This window comes from Theobroma cacao, chromosome 4 (genome assembly GCF_000208745.1).
Source record: "Theobroma cacao cultivar B97-61/B2 chromosome 4, Criollo_cocoa_genome_V2, whole genome shotgun sequence".
NCBI lineage: Eukaryota > Viridiplantae > Streptophyta > Magnoliopsida > Malvales > Malvaceae > Theobroma > Theobroma cacao.
The window spans coordinates 6,675,155-6,689,746 of record NC_030853.1 but is presented as its reverse complement, the minus strand read 5'-3'; positions in this window follow the sequence as shown (position 1 = coordinate 6,689,746).

Here is a 14,592-nt window from a genome sequence, read left to right as displayed (position 1 = left end):
ATTTTACTCGCCTTTAGATATTTAGATAATTATCTGTTTACTCATTGGGATTGCAAAATCTCACCCAACTCCTTTCCACCCATTTCAAGTTCAGTATAGACTGTAGATAGCTGATCTCATCGAGGACTACCATTGGATCTGCATTTTCCAAATCGTAGGTTCACAGTCCTCTTTACTTTTGTTTATTCGGGGGCCCTCTTGTTATTGTAAATTAAATTAAATATTTTGGCTTACTGTATTTCAGTATGTATAAATTTATTTAGCTTTTACGCTATAAAAATTATTCACGTATAACTCTATAAATATTGTTTTATAAGAAAATAGATTATTTTCCTTAATATTTCTTTTATTTTCTTATTATATTCAAATAACCGTAATTTCGTTTTAAATGAAGATTTTAGACTTTTAAACTCATTTTGAATATGAATTATGTGTTTTGTACTTGTATATTACGTTTTAGCCAGTTTCAAAATTTTTGAGAAAAAAATGACCAAAATACCCCTATGTGGCGAAAATGTTATTTTGATTGTTTTTGATCTAAAATAGTATATATTCTCTTAAAACTCGATATTTAACAATGATTGCTCACAGGAAAGGAAAGAAACTGATATGTAAGCCTTGCAGGGTTCCGGTTGGCATTCCGGATAATGAGTGTCAATCGGGACGTCGCGACGATTGTCATGGGCCTGAGGGAGGTTCCGGGTCGTGACAATTATCTCATATGCAACGGCTTATGCGCATATAGCCGGGTCAGCAACGGCTTATGTGCACTCCCACTCACACATAGCCGGGTCAGCAACGGCTTATGTGCACTCCTACTCGCACATAGCTGGGTCCAAATCAACATGCAACGAAGCATCCAATGCATATCATGCATTTTATCATATTGTGATGACACATAAACCATTGTATAGCACATTTTCACAATATAAAATCATTTTACTAAAAGCTTGTTCCCAAGGTACATTTTCTAAGACAAGTTGGATAGAATCTTTCATATTCCCCAAAACAAGTTTGAAATGCAAGTCCACTCACCGGTATCGAAAATTCAGATTCCGGGTGCACTCAGACTAATAGTTCTCAAGCGTAATTCCTTTGCTTTTTCCGGACGTCTCACTACCTTGACAAATAACAAAGTCGAGGAATTTACTATATTGTCCCTAAATTGATATAAACTAATTTAAATTACTAATGCTTGATATATAAATGCAAAAATACATCCGATTACCGCTTAATCGCGGTATCGATTAAATTCGATCGATTACCGATTAATTGGCGATTGTGTCCAAATCACCTCCAAATTAATCCATTTCTCCTCTAATACCTTAATTTACCACATACCATTTAAATAAAGCCAAATTCAGCATTAGAACCCTCACAGTTCCTTATAGAAAAATTCGATCATTTGATGCACTAGCACCGAAAGTTTTTCTACATAATCGTTTCACCTTAATTCATCATTTTCCAAGCCATTTTCCTTGAAATAAAAACAATTCCCCATTGATATTCAGCCCTCATGGTTCGACCAACAAGGAACCCTAGAGAAATTGAATATTTCTTTTGTGTTTTTGTTCATAACCATGTTTAACTATCCCTAAACACTAACATAGTCTAAAATCAAATTATTTCAACAACAATTCCTCTTCCATACCCATTTTTCAGAATTGAATTCATCATGATAACTCAATATTCAACCATGGAAATATTCAACCATGGAAATCAAGAACAAAAGCATGGGTAAGCTAGGTATCAAGGAGAATTAAAGAAATTTTAACTTACCTAGCTTGTTTCCTTGATTTCTTCACTTTTTCTTTGAATTTCCACCTAGGTTTTCTTGTTTTTCCCTTTGTTCTTCCTTTTTTCTTGTTGCTGGTTGCCTAGGCCAAATATGGTGAGAGAATTGGGGATTTAATGGCCTGATTTCTATAGAAAATAATAAAATAATCAAGCATGCCACGTGTCACATGCTTATTGGCCCAATTTTTTAACTTTTTGACTTTTTCTTCTTAATTTTCCACCACAAATATTCTGGTATTTATCCAATCCTACCACAATTAAAATCCCTTGGTCTTGACAAGTGCTGGGGCGAAAAATTTTTCGATTTTCCCTTGGAGCGAAAAATTATGATTTTGCCCCTATACTCCAAAATGTACCGGAATCACATTATTTCTACTTTTCAACCTCAAATAACACTAATATTGATCAATATTAACCAAATGGGGCAAAAATCATTTTATAAAAATTCTCGTTTAGTCCTCTAGTGGAAAAATTACCATTTTGCCCATGTACTCCAAAAATACTGAGAATCAAAAATTTTCACTGCTAAACATCATTTTATACTCCAATAATCATAATTATATTTCATATAATTATTCTTGGTCAAATGTGATCAAATCTTGGCTAGAAATCTCCATTTTATCATCAAATGGTAAAATGACCGTTTTGTCCCTAATCGGTCAATTTTCCTAATGGACTCCAAACTGGACCTTGAACTTCGAATCACTATTCTAAGCCATTCTGTGGGTTTCAAAATTTTCAATTTCCTCTTAAAATTTCTATTTGAACTAGTTTAAGGCTCGATTTAACTTAGTTGTACCACTCGGTACAATACCGTCTTTTAATCGAGCTTGACAGGGTCTCACATAACCAGTCAAACTACCTTTTAACTTGGTTAAGGTATAACCACTTAAGATGTTAAAATAAATGAAGAGAGAAGAGCTGAAGTGCCTCTTAAACGCTGAATAGTTAGATGGGTATGTGTTTGGTGAGAATAAAGATAAAAAATTAAAGCACAATAAATGTTACAATTGAAAACTTGTACAAATGTGAGAAATAAATGAGACTAATGAATGTTGAGAGCAATAATCTTCTCTTTGAATTGTGTTTTGAAGTCTTCCAACCTTCATAAATGTGATGGGAGCTTGTATTTATAGTCGCTAAAGCTTCTGAGGTGGTTGGAGGTGCATTTAATGCGTAATTAGCCATTTTGCACTCTGTTCCAACCTCTAACAGTCACAATTTATCAATAAATACTCTGATCTATAGATAGATGGTCTTTGATAATTTTGAAATTTGTGCTCATCTATTGATAGATGCAAATTAAGGGACTCTCCAACAGCTTTCGAGTTGTTATTTATTGATAGATGCAAGACATTTGTTGATAGATGTTCTTAGTCTTTAAAACCTAGATGCTAGGATAAACAATTATCGATAGATGTTCTTCATCTATCGATAGATGGAAGGCAGAATCCTCAAATAAAGAGTTGTTTTGCTTGTTTTCAATCTAAAACGCTTAGCTCTTTCATTTAAACCATTTCAAAGATTTTTTTGACTTGTTTGAACATTCGAAAAACAATTTTGATCACTTCTTTATCATTTCAAAACTTAGAGCCTGTTTGGCCTAACCTTTTTATTTTTTTAGCTTAAAAGCTATTATGAAACTCTTATGATAAATAATAACTTTTAAAGTTAAGCTAAAACTGTTTGATAAGCTATTTGGCAAAATAAATTATATAAGCTTTAATTTTAATTAAAATTATCATAAAGGGTATTCGTGTCATCTTCTATCACTTAACAAACCAAAGCGGAACAAATCTGCTTCGAGTTTATATACGATTTTAGATGTTAAAATAAGAGAAATTCATAAAGAAATGGAACAACTCTCTAACTTGTATAGTAGTAATAGTATTAGATTTTTTGGTGAAAAGAGAGAAAACCTTTAAATAGTAGTTAAATATAGCTTTGAATTTTGGGTCTTTTTTCTCTTAATCTTTGTAAGAACAAAAAAATTCTAAATTTTACTATTTTGTTGCTAGGTCTTTTGTTCTTTTCTTTTTGTAGAGACAGGTAAAAGAATAGGAGATCATGATTTTGCATTGGAGAACGGTGATTTGCAAAAAGAGGAATAGGAGAGAGAGATTGATTGAGAGAGAGGGGTATTTTTTGAAAAGCTAGCATGTTTTTAAAAGAAGAGAAAAGAAAGCTCATATTTAGAGCTTTTTTTTAAGCTATTTTTTTTAATTTTATTCTTTGAAAAAAGCTACATTTTTTTTAAGAACTTCTCAAAAATCTTGTTTGGTCTGATTTTTACTTTTAAGAGATAGATAAGCTGAAAAAAACCTAAGCCAAATAGGCACTTCGAATTAAATTGAAGCGTTAAATCTGACAAAAGGTATCGATACCTAGGCCCAAGGTATTGATACTTCAGTGTCAGATTTCAAAAATAAAAGGGGTAAAAAGATATTTTCACAACTCATGGTATAAATATGACACATTCTCCAAGGGTTTTTCATACTTGGCTGTTTTCAAAGCCACTTTAACCCATTTTGATCAAGAATCGTCATTTTTGGAAGATTGAAGCTTGGTTTTTGAGTTTTATCAACAAAGGTGATATTTTTCAACTTTCAAATCTTTAATCCATGATTTTTCAAAACTAAAAAATATTGTTTATGTGTTAAGATTTCAATAGAATCCTAAATCTGAAGGTTTTGTAATTTTCCTTAGCATTAAAGCTGACCTAAGGTAAGAGAATGGATTTTATGGGTTTTAAACATTTAGTTAGTTGGTGAATAGTGGGTTTAATTTAGAAAGTTGGATTTAGATGAACTCAACTAATTTCAAAATAGCCTCTGAACGATTATTTCGTGATTCTTAGTCTAAGTATTGATTACAAAGATTGTTGAACACTTCAGGTGCTATCGAAATTCTGAGTAATTCGTTGGAGTGAGTCTTGATTGTTGGTAAAGGTCAATGTTTTGAATAGGTGAGTGGATACACATCTTCAAGTATTTTGATATGTTAAGTAAGCATGATTTTATTCATGTTGATTTATCTTGCATGATTAAGTACCATTTTTATAATGACTATTTAAAAGGTTTTGAATGTAAATGATTTTAAAGAATTTTTCGAATCTATCTATTTATGTAAATATCTTTATTATGTAATAGTTTTTAACAAGGGGGACCAGCTCTTTCGATGGTTTCTTTCAAAATGGATTCAGATGGTATGTTAAGTATGAATTGCATGATTGCTATATGTATGTTTGGGGGATGTAGAAATTCGCACCCATGGTTATTATGAATGATTATGAATATGAAATGAATGCTTATGATGATGATATACATGAGTGGATGTAGACATTCCAACTTGATAATTCTATAAAATAGAGTGATTTTATCACATTTTGAGCATTGGAATTGGCTAAATCTTTGAGACTTAATTTAGAATTCTTTGTTTTTAGTTTGTTTCTTAAGTCTAGTTTTAATTATGTTAAGTCGTTTGATTTTTATTTATTTTTATTAAGCTTCAAGTTTATTACTTTTAATTTCCTTTGTTAGTAACTTAGTTTGAATGTTTTTTTTAGTGTCAATGAAACAGAGCACTGAAACATGAAGAGAATTGAAGAAAAGCACAAAGTAGCATGTTTGACGTCGCAACCATGGGAAGTTTGGTGTCACAATGCCAACATTGTAGCATTGGTGCTATATGGACTAGCAAGTAGGGCACCACGATGCTAGAAAAGCAAGGCCACAACATTGTGACAAGAAGAAAACAACCGTGTAGTAGAGAACTTGGTCCTACAAGGTTGAGGCTGCGGCACTAGCATGATATCTTTGTTCCGAATTTGATTTGAAGTAGAGTTTTTGGAGGATAATAAAAGGCACTTGTGGGGCAATTAAAAGGCACTTCTCAAATTACATGTTTCTGGAGAAAAAGTGGCTATCAAGCATACAAGAAAGCAAAGGAGACTTTAGAAGATTGAAGAGTCGAAGATCTTTAGTTTTCTCTTTTTCCCTTTATCTTTTTAGATTTTTTTGTATTGTGAATGATTGTTAAATTTTTTGGTTTTATGTTTTTAGTATTTAGTATGAACTAATTTTATTTATTTAGTATGAACTCAACATTGTTTTGGATTTTTTTTTATATTCTCTCTTTCTTATGATTAATGGTAGTTGAGTTGTTTATTCCAATCTTGTGTTTAATACTTCTGATTGACTGATTACCAATTAGCTTGATTGGGTAACTTAAATAAACTTAGAAAAGGGAATTTAGTGTAAGCCATGGATGGAATAGCATGTGTTCAATTTCAATTAGTTAATTGATTGATTTGAGTTGCGTGTGAGATAGGAATATACTTACATGTCATGTAGCCATATTAGAGTATAAGCTTAATGAGTCTTTCTTTAATTTAATTCGCATAGGAATATAGTGAATTGGTTGAGAGAGATTTTTTTTATAAGAAAATCGGAAGATATTATGAATGAATTAGAATTCTAGGTTAACAACTCAGTCCATTTAGTAAGTTAAAAGAGAATAAAAGAGATTCAAATGAAATGTTGAGGGAAATTATAGTCCTAGTTTTTTTTGATTGATTTCTCAAGTCTAAATTCTCATTCTTATTATTAGTTTTATATTTTTATTTTATTTCGTAAATTTAAATTGTGAGTTTGAATAAGATTAAATTGTTATAATATTAATAATTAACAAGTTTTGGTAACAATTCCTCATGGGAACTGTTGGTCCCAAGTAAATGTGCTAGAGGGGGGTGAATAGCACAATTTGGCTCTTTCAAAAATTATCTCTAAGTGTAGACAAATGCAAGATAAATGAGAGAAAGAAAACAAAAGAAAAACTGAGTAAACAAGATAGTAGAATTTAGAGTGGTTCGGTCCAAGACCTACATCCACTACCTTGATTATCCAACCAAGGATTGTCCAAACAATCCACTAAGAACTGATGAAATTCACAAGCTTTCACCAAGCTTCATAATGGCTTTTATCAGGCTCAGCCAAAAGCTCTTACACTAGTTTTTCTCGGGCTCAACTATAACCCAACACCTAAATTTTTGAGGCTAAGTTAGAACCTTAACACATTCAAGCAAACCTAGCTTGAAACAACCACTTAGAGTGACTCTCACACTCTAAGAATACAAGAAGATAGGTTAAAAAAAGTACCTATGATCACAAGTTGATCTAAATGGTACAAGGTTGAGTGCAGAATACAAATACAAAAGATGGGCGTTTAAGTGCAGTAAGGTGCAGAGGAGATTTTCTAGTTTTTTAGCTCTATATGACTCAAATCTCTTCCAAAACTTTCAAGAACTAATTTCTAACCATTGGAAGACTCTTTTATACTTGAAGAAATAGCTTTGATGGCACTTTGGCAGTTTATGGCCGTTGGAAACAGTTGAGAGTAGGTTTCAGTCGTTAATTTGTCTTCTAGTGCTATGATTCAAATTGCAGATAGAGAGCTCTTAGTCGACAACTTTCTTCTTCGTCGACTAAGTTGGTTTTGTCTTCTGGTCACAGATTTTGGTAGAGAGCATTTAGTCGATGAACTCATTTCTTGGTTGACTAAGTTAGTTTTGTCTTGAAGTCTAGATTTTGGCAATAGCTTCTTAGTCGACTAACTCTCATCTTGGTCGACTAAGTTGGTTCTGTTTCTCAATATTCTTCAGCCTACCATTTCTCCAATTTAAATTTTAGTCAACCAACATTCTTCATTATTTAACCAAAGACCTTCCTTCTTGTTGATCAATCGTTTATCTTCATTTTCATGATTTTTGATATATCTATTTGAAGGTTGATTTATTATTTCCATATGACTTTTTGTCCTGCACACTTAGGTAGAAATGTTAGACACAAATGAAATGGGAATGTTTTATTATCATCAAAAACTAATGGAGCCAACAATCTCCCCCTTTTTGATGATGACAAAACATTCCTTGATTAACAGCACAGTGTCTTTTAATTCATTTTAGTTTCTGCAGAAAATGAGGATTGCTCCCCCTAAGTGAGTGCTCCCCCTTAGTGTGTGCATATTTTGCTTATTTATTCCAGTAAATTTTATTCATGTTGTGTAGAGATTGACACTATACATTCAGAATATATATGTGCAAAAATATAAAGTGATTTACAGCAAATGAATGTTGACAGATTATCATCAAAATTTTACAGTGTTTGTCAACAGCATATTGTGATTAGACTTTGTCTATATCATTCATCATTCAACTGATATACTATACATAACATCCATATCCATTTACAAACATAATTTATAATAAAAATTAGTAATCAGTATACAATCTCAACATCAGTGTAGTATTAGACTTTTATCAACAGTAGTCAAAGTACCACAAATAGCAAAATATCAGCAAATATTCAATTATCAGCAGCAAAATACCATAAACATATCAGCATCCATTTTTGCACACAAACATATAAGCAACAAAATTAAATTCAAATGTTCAAATGCCATCATGGCACAAACAGCAGGAAAACAAAAACAACAGCTGATATTTCCTAAATTGCCCCTGGTTCATTTCTGCTTCCTTTTTTTCCTAAATTCCTGGTACCTCCACCCTAACTTTTTTTTTTTAAATTTCTTGGTTCCTTCTCCCCCTAAGGTTCTGCCATACTTCTGCCTCTTTTTGTCATCATCAAGTTCTAAGCATTTTTTGAGGAGGATAAGGGAGATGACTCATTAATGCCATATTGGACATCTAAGGGTTGAGGAGAGGATACTGAAGGTAATTCTTGGGAAAGGGGATCAGGTAAGGGTGTGTCAGACACTTCAAGTGGTTCTTGTGGAGAAGAAGCTGTTGCTAACTTGAATTTTTCTACCAATCTGAAGAACTTCCTTCTTTTGAGGAATGATGTTTTTGTTGCCATTGTTTTCTTTCCTTTGGCAGGTGGTTTTGTCTTTGTTTGTGGTGTTGCAGTGACTTTTTCTTTCCTTTTTCCAAATTTTGCTTTCACTCTAGGGGCTGGTGCAGATGTATCTTACTGAGCTTCTGCCTTGGCAACTTCCTTTTCAGCCTATTCTTCCTTAACCATTTGGTGGAAGACATCCATAATGGATACCTCTTTTGAATTTGGAGGGGAGGGCTGCTGTTTCTCAAGTTCTGAAGGAGCATTTTCATATAGTGAACCTAGCATTTCTGTTCCTTATTCTGAATTATCTTTGCTTTGGTGCTTAGGTGAGGGGACCGTAGCTGGTTGATCAACACTAGGGTGAGAGTCCTCTGTCTGAAAGATAGGGCTGGCAGTTCTATAATTGGATCCTTCAGTTTGAACACCATGACTTGCACCATGAGGAGCAAACCTTTCTGCTTGCAAAGCTGAACCCTTAGCACCTTGTTGTGCTGGTGTAATACTTGGTGTTTCAGAGGAATCTGCAGCAGTAGGTTCTGATGGCATTTTTTCTTTTCCCTTTAGTTCATTTTCCAGTTTAGTAATTTTTTCTTCAATTTTCTATAATTTAGCTTCTTGGTCAGGGAGCTTCCCATCAATTCTCATAAGGAGATTGAAAATTACCTCATTCGAGAATTGGGATGGTACTCCCTCTAGTTGATCAGAGGGTGGATTCTTTTCTTAGACCAGCCTTAGGGGTTTTAATAAATCTTTCTCCATCAACTTTATACCCCATTTTGGACAAACTACCAAAGTAAATGGCTTGGTCTCTGGTCTTTACCATGTCCAGTTCATATCTTTTGGCCCAAATTCCCTTTTTCTGCTAAAGATGTGATAACATTTCCATAAGGCAGATTAATTTTCTCAAGCTTGCATGCTCCTCTCATCTTTTCAATCATGAATCTGCCTAGGTTCAGAGCAACCCCACTAAAAGCATGTTCCATCAGCCAAAGATCTTGAAGGTTGATGTAGCTTAAGCTCCCACTTTTGCCGTGGATATTTGCTGTAACAAAGTAGTGCAGAATTCTTATATGGGGACTGGTTATCAAACCAGCATTGCTCTTTGATGAATACTTCTCTTTTCTCCCAGTAATGATTTCCCACAAACAGGATGGGTCATATTTCTCTGGGAATTTGAACTTTCCTTCCTTACATTCAACTTTCAGCAAATTTACAAGATCATCACCAGTAACCACAAATTCTTTACCATTCAAAAATACATTTAGTCCATTTTCAATGTAGTCATCACAATCATCTAGTTCTTCATCTCCTAATGCTATACTAGCATAAAATTCTTTCACTAAGCTGGCACTATAGGATCTATTCTTAAATGTGTTATACTCCTTCAGTTTTAATTCATCAAAATAATCTGATAGAGTAGTATGAATTTCTAGATTTTCACTAAAACTTTCCCAATCAATGTACTTCCCGCAGGTGATAGGAGCATTCTTTATTTTCCTAAACCTTTCTTCATGCATTTTATTTCTGAATATAGAAGAAGAGGTAGTACCTTTCTTGGGCGTTGTATCCTTATCCTTCTTCTTCATTGATTTTTGCTTTTTTTCTTTCTGTTTCCTAGATTTCTCAATCGTTGAAGCAGACCCAATTTTCTGTTTCTTCTTCTGCATTTCTACTTCTGACCCTTCTTCCAGTAGCCTTTTTCCTTTCTTCTTTTTAATAATTTTTTTTCTTTGAGAGGTTTTTGCCATATCGATTTGAGAAACTTCTGATAGGGGTTTTGAGGTTTTAAGTAGTAAGGGTTTCGGTTATATGAGAGTCAGTTTCAGAGGAGAAAATGTAGGGAAAATGGGTTTTAGTTTTTAGATGATCGATTTTCAAGGGAGAGAGAAATTGTTAGTAGTTTTATTTCCTCTTAGAAAACTGTTTGCCTCCCCTTTAAATTTTTCCTCATTTCATTTGCTTAAAATTTCAAAAATTCCTTCTAAATTTTGATTATTTACTTAGGTAGTGTTTCTCCTTTCTTTATTACCTGGTAAACAAATTCTTTTCATTATTTTATTCCCTCTTCAATTAATTGACTGAGTCTTATTATTTAAGCTGACAGAACATTCTTAGTTGACTAAGATTCACCTTAGTCGACTAAATGCATTCTATTTTCTGTGCACGAACCAAAAATTTTCTCACAACTCTTACAAACTAATCATTCCTAAATTTCTTCTAATTTCACAAAATTTATCTTCATTTAGAGGTTTGGCAAAAATATCTGCTAATTGATGAAAGTATTCACAAATTCAATCTTAATATCACATTTTACTACATGGTCTCTAACAAAATGGTGCCTAATCTCAAAGTGTTTAGTCTTAGAATGCTGCACAAGATTTTTAGATATATTGATTGCACTTGGGTTATCATAGAAGATTAGTACATTATGGACTGTAATTCCAAAATCTCTTAGTTGTTGTTTGATCCACAAAATCTGAGCACAATAACTACCTAGAGAAATATACTCTACTTCAGCTGTAGAAAAGTGCTACAGAATTTTGTTTCTTACTTGACCAGGATACTAGCATACTTCCTAGAAATTGGCATGTTCCACTAGTACTTTTTCTATCAGTTTTGCTTTTTGCAAAGTCTGCATCCGAATAGCCTACAAGATCAAATGATGATTCTCTAGAATACCACAATCCTAAAGTTTGAGTTTCTAAGAGGTATCTAAAAATTCTCTTAACAGCTGTTAAGTGTGATTCTTTAGGCTGTGACTGAAATCTAGCACACAAACACACATTAAACTAAATATCTGGTCTACTTGCTATTAAGTAGAGTAGTGAACCGATCATACCTCTATAGAGCTTTTGATTTACATTCTTTCTTTTTTCATTTAGATCAAGTTTGGTGGATGGACTCATTGGTGTGGAGATTGGTTTCAGCTTCAGCATATCGAACTTTTTAAGCATATCTTGAGTGTTTCTTTCTTGGTTGATGAAGATTCTTTCTTCACTTTACTTAATTTGAAGACCAAGAAAGTACTTCAACTCTCCCATCATGCTCATCTCAAATTCACCCTGCATTTCTTTAGCAAAGTTCTTACATAAAACCTCATTAGTTACACCAAATACAATGTCATCCACATATATTTGTACAACAATTAAATCATTTAAGTATCTTTTAATGAACAATGTAGTATCAATGCTGCCTCTAACATAAATTTTTCAACTAGAAATTTTGAAAACCTCTCATACCAAGCTCTAGGAGCTTGTTTCAATCCATACAAGGCTTTATAGAGTTTGAAAACATGGTCAGGTTTTTCAAAATCTTCAAAACCTAGTGGTTGTTCAACATATACTTCCTCTTGAATGAATCAATTTAAAAATGCACTTTTTACATCCATTTGGTACAATTTGAAATTCATGAAGCATGTAAAAGCTAACAACAACCTTATGACTTCAATCTTAGCAACAGGTGCAAAGGTTTCATCATAGTCTATTCCTTCCTCTTGGTTGTAACCTTGTGCTACTAACCTAGCTTTATTTCTAACTATATTTTCTTGCTCATCTACCTTATTTCTAAACACCAATTTAGTGCCAACAATAGGGTAATTTGAAGGTCTAGGTACTAGTGACCATACACGATTTTTTTTGAATTAGTCAAGTTCCTCTTGCATGGCCATTATCCAACTTTCCTCTTTTTCAGCTTCTTCAAGACTTTTAGGTTCAATTTGAGATATGAAGGCTAAAAATTCACAAGTCTCCCTAGTTGCTCTTTTCGTTTTGACACCTTGAGAAATGTCACCTATGATTTATTCTTGTGGATGGTCTCTTACAAATCTCCAACTTCTTGGAAGATCACTATGCTGACTTTCTGTTCTTTACAAAATTTCTAGAAGTGGAGTTTCATTTCTCTTCTAGGTGAGCTTCCTTCATTGTTCTTATTGTTCCCTAAGCTTATTTCTTTCATTTGTTTTTCTAGGATTTCTACATCTTCATCATCAGCATGTATTTCCTTTTGTAAGACATTTGACTCATCAAAAACTACATGGATAGATTTTTCAACGGCTAAAGTCTTTTTGTTAAAAATCCTATAAGCCTTTGAGTTTAATGCTTATCTTAAAAATATTACCTCATCACTTTTTGCATCAAACTTTCCTAAGGGCTGTTTTCCATTATTCAATACAAAACATTTACAACCAAAAATCCTAAGGTGAAAAATGTTTGGTTTCCTACCCTTGTAAAGTTCATATGGTGTCTTAGATATCATGGGTCTTATTGAGACTTTATTAAGTATATAAGCTGCTGTGTTCATTGCCTCAGCCCAAAAATATTTTGGTAGGTTATTCTCACATAGCATGGTCCTAGCCATTTCTTTTAAGGTTCGATTTTTCCTCTCTACAACTCTATTTTGCTGGGGTGTTCCAGGTGTAGAGAAATTGTGATCCAACCCCTTTTCATTGCAAAATTTCTCAAATTCATCACTTTCAAATGCTCCTCCATGATCACTCCTTATGCTAACTATGGCTAGTCCTTTTTCATTCTCTACTTTCCTACAATGACTTATAAAAGCTGATAGAGCATCATTCTTATGAGCAAGAAAATAAACCCAAGTATATATAAAGTAGTCATCAACTATTACAAAGCCATAAGATTTTCCTCCTAAGCTAGTTATGCTTATTGGACCAAATAGATCAATACGTAACAATTCAATAGGTCTAGCTGTTGACACAATCTTCTTAGTCTTGAAGGATAATCTAACTTGTTTTCCTAGTTGGCAAGCATCGCATATTTTGTCACTTTCAACTTTTATGTCCGACAGTTCAACAACTAGATTTTTCTTGATTAGTTTTGACATAGTATGCATGCTTACATGTCCTAATCTCCTATGCCATAACCAGCTATCATTTTCAGCATTTGCAACAAGACATATTTCACTATCTATTTCAAGATCCTCAAGAAAAACAACATACATATTCTTCAATCTCTTTCCTATAAATGAGACTTTGTTGTACCTATGTCCATTACTTCACACTTATTTGAATCAAAACATACTTTAAATCCTTTGTCACATAATTGACTAATGCTTAATAAATTATGTTTCAATCTTTTTACCAATAACACATGACTGATTTGAGTTTGGGAGTTCTTACCAACCTTTCTATACCATGAATTCTACCTTTTGAATAATCACCAAAGGACACGGTACCTCCCTTTCTTTTGTCCAGCTGAGCAAATAACATTTCATCTCCTGTCATGTGTGGTGAGCAACCATAGTCCATGTAAAACCCGACCCTATAAATACATGTCATAACATACATGCACTGAGTAGCATGTTATTACGCTAGGAAAGTCTCTAAAAATAGATGAAACCCGGTATTGTACCTAACGGTACACTTGAATTGATTTAACCTCGAACTAGTTCAAATAGGAATCGTAAGATGAAATTTAACATTTTATAGTCAAGAAATGACGAAAAATGATTGTTCGGAGTTCGAGGGTTCATTTGGGGACAAATTAAAAATTTTGATGTTTAGGGGTAAAATCGTCATTTTGCCACCTAAGATAATAATTTGATAATGGAGTGAAATTTTTGACCAAGATTAACTATTTGGAGTACAATTTAATGATAGGAAGTGAAAAAGTTTAATTTTTGTGATTTTTGGAGTGTAAGGGCAAAATCGTAATTTTACCACCCGCGAACAAAATTTGAGATTTTGAGAGAATTTAGATCAAATTTGACAAATTGGAGAATGGTATGAGTATAAGGGATGAAAAATATGTCTATGGGCAATTTTTCAATTTTTTGGGCAAAAATGTAATTTTTCACTTTTACGGGGGCAAAAGTGTAAATTTAAAAAATTACTCCACCGAGACTTTGGATAAGTCTGAGAATTTTATCTAAGCTATGGATATGTGGGACAAGTGTATGGTGAAAATTTGGAAACAAATGGATG